General features: G+C 40.1%; 1 long non-coding RNA gene across 1 annotated transcript; it reads left to right on the top strand.

Moving 5' to 3' along the window:
* Nucleotides 1-292: 292 nt before the first annotated feature.
* On the top strand, nucleotides 293-1606 carry LOC110969042 (uncharacterized). Its single transcript, XR_002596930.2, has 2 exons — nucleotides 293-429; nucleotides 1225-1606. It is a non-coding gene; the product is annotated as an uncharacterized LOC110969042 (long non-coding RNA).
* Nucleotides 1607-2620: the final 1014 nt, after the last annotated feature.

Raw genomic sequence — 2620 nt, 5'->3', positions numbered from 1 at the left:
CTCCAGTCACACCGGCCACTCTTTGTTTGATCAGTTTAGAGGTAGACTGGTGGACAGTTATTTTCAGTAATCCAGCTTTGTCCTGTCTCTTTCAGTTTGGGAAGTGACTTATTGTAACTGAGCTCCTGTCATGTCATTATCTCTGTTTGTTATCGTTGGTTCAGCCTGTTCTGTTTGTTCTGTTTGCCCTCTCTGACTTCACTCCAAAGTCAGTCTTCATTTATCTTTGTTTATCTGTCAGTATTAATCATTATACTGGCTACCTGGGGCTCAGGAAAGGTGGTGCAACAGCAGAAATACCATCCACACTGAAGAGCCTAAAGCATTGTCACCGCTGTGGGAGCGTGCACGTGCTCACAGTACTTCTGCTGGAGTGCTCAGGAGCCTCTGAACTGATTCAACAGAGAACATCATGGAGATTTTCAGAGGGTAGGACATGGCTGGGCCAACATGTGGTCGGTGTGAGCTTTGACAGCTGTGAGAGGAGATGAGACAGGATGAAGCTTCATTCACACTCAGTCATTTATCAACACAGTGTGGTCTGAAGGTTTGACTCCTCTCATTGTCTTAGTCTGAAAGAAATCCTCCAACATTGCTTCTTGTTGATGCCTACAAAAGAAGAAGAAGGAAGTCTTGTCTTGGCCTGGCTAATGTTGAGTTCTTCCTCTTTGAACTAATGATCCTATTTAAGCTGCTTCATCAGCTGACTGGGATTCTTCCTGCTGTGACCATGCTCCTGTTTCTGTTTCATAGGTGAACTGTTATAAATTAAGCTGTGCGTCGGTGTCAGACCTGCATAGGAATAATAACTCAGTGATTTATGACGTGTGTTTTGGCAGACATCGGTTGGGTGGGGTTAATCTTTTCTTGTGTTAACAGCTTTATAATCCGTGACAATGAATGAATCTGACTGCAGGCCATCCCCTCAGCTGTCTCTCAAACAGACACTGGAAATGAGCGTCTCTGGAGTGTAGTGGAACCAGTCTGACAGGTTTATGTTGGCAGCACATACAGAGGCCATAAAAAGTACTTAGGCCCCTTGAAATTTGAATCAGGGTCAATTTAATTTGTCTTTTTTGACAGGGATTTACAAAAATATATCAAAGTTAAAAAAAAAAAGATGTCTGCATCACAATGCTAATTAAATAAAAATATAAAATGTTGCGTTAATGCTAAATAATTGGTGTTCACCTCCTTCAGAGTTACTCACCTTTTTACACACAGGTGCAGCTGGTTGGTGCGAGGAGTGACACAGCTAATGACATGTGGATCACCTGAGGGCAGTGGGTGTGTTTTAATGGTGGCATACAGGGACCAGTGAGTGAAGACAGAAGAATACACCAAGCAATTCCATGAACAGGCCACTGAAAAGTATCAGTCAGGAGATGGATACTGATATTTTCAAATCACAGGAAATCCTTTGGAGTCCAGCTAATCCTCCTGTGTGTTCCACAGACACTGGTTCTAAACAATAAGATGCAAAGATCAGTTCTCTGTCTGTAATCCATGGAGTCAGTTAAAGGTGAATCATTTATTTGAGACTGTTTCTGACTGTTTAATGTATTTCCCACTAAAATTACAGAATAAAACCCATTTGAAGTTCTTACCATTGCAGTGGATTCTGTGATTTAACGAAAATGACCAAACGTCTTGGCAAGTAGTCAAATAAACCATCTGATACAGAGTAAATGCCGGGCTCTGAGGTTCCTGTCGGAGTTTTACTGTATCTACTGTTTATCTGCAACATCAGCTGGTTTCTGAAAACAAAACTGATAAAACAATAATGCATAAGAAATGTTGCTGAACCTGTTTCCTATCTCTACCGTAAATAACACTGAGGTTTCCAGAGATCATACGAGCAGAAGGTAGCCCAGCAGGAAGCAGGAAATGAAAGAGGTTTAATGGTAAAGTGTTTCCTCAACAAATACTTGAAATAGTTTGAAGAGTTCATTTGCAAAAACAGATAACTCCGTTTTAATACATTTTCAGAAAACTTTTTTTATTATTTACTTGAGATCATATCAATCAAACTGAAGTTGAGTGGATTTGACTCAGTAGAAAAATGCATGACAAAATAGAGAAAAAAAATAGTGCTATTATTATTATTATCTCAAGTAAACAATAAAAAAATGAGTTTTCTGAAAACGGAGTTACCTGTTTTTGCAAATGAACTCTTCGTTTCTTCCTGACCGTAGAAACTATGCAACAAACAAAAATCTAAAGCCTGTGATCACTGAAACCAAACGGGCCATATTTGTGATTTCCAGTTAGTCTCACATTATTAACACAGTTTTAAAATGGATGCTGGAGCATTTTCAGCTTTAGGCCTATTTTAGACCTCATCATGGTTCCACCTGCTGAAGAACTGCTAAAGAAATAGAAAACAGCTGATTGTGTGACTTCAGAAAGATGGGAAAAAAAATGAGAAAACTAACTAGAAGTTGGTGACCTTCTGAGAATGAGTGGAAACACTGCTGCTGCACTATTCAAGAGGTACAGATTAAGTCCTAGTAGAACCAGTCAGAGCTGCAGAGTCCATTCTGTGACAGCAGTGACACCACACAGTGTGCTCCTCAAACAACAGAGCTCTGAAAAACAGCCTAGTCACAGGGATATCAGT

Source organism: Acanthochromis polyacanthus, chromosome 5, assembly GCF_021347895.1.
Source record: "Acanthochromis polyacanthus isolate Apoly-LR-REF ecotype Palm Island chromosome 5, KAUST_Apoly_ChrSc, whole genome shotgun sequence".
NCBI classification, from domain to species: Eukaryota; Metazoa; Chordata; class Actinopteri; family Pomacentridae; genus Acanthochromis; species Acanthochromis polyacanthus.
This window is presented reverse-complemented; position numbering and strand designations above follow the sequence as displayed.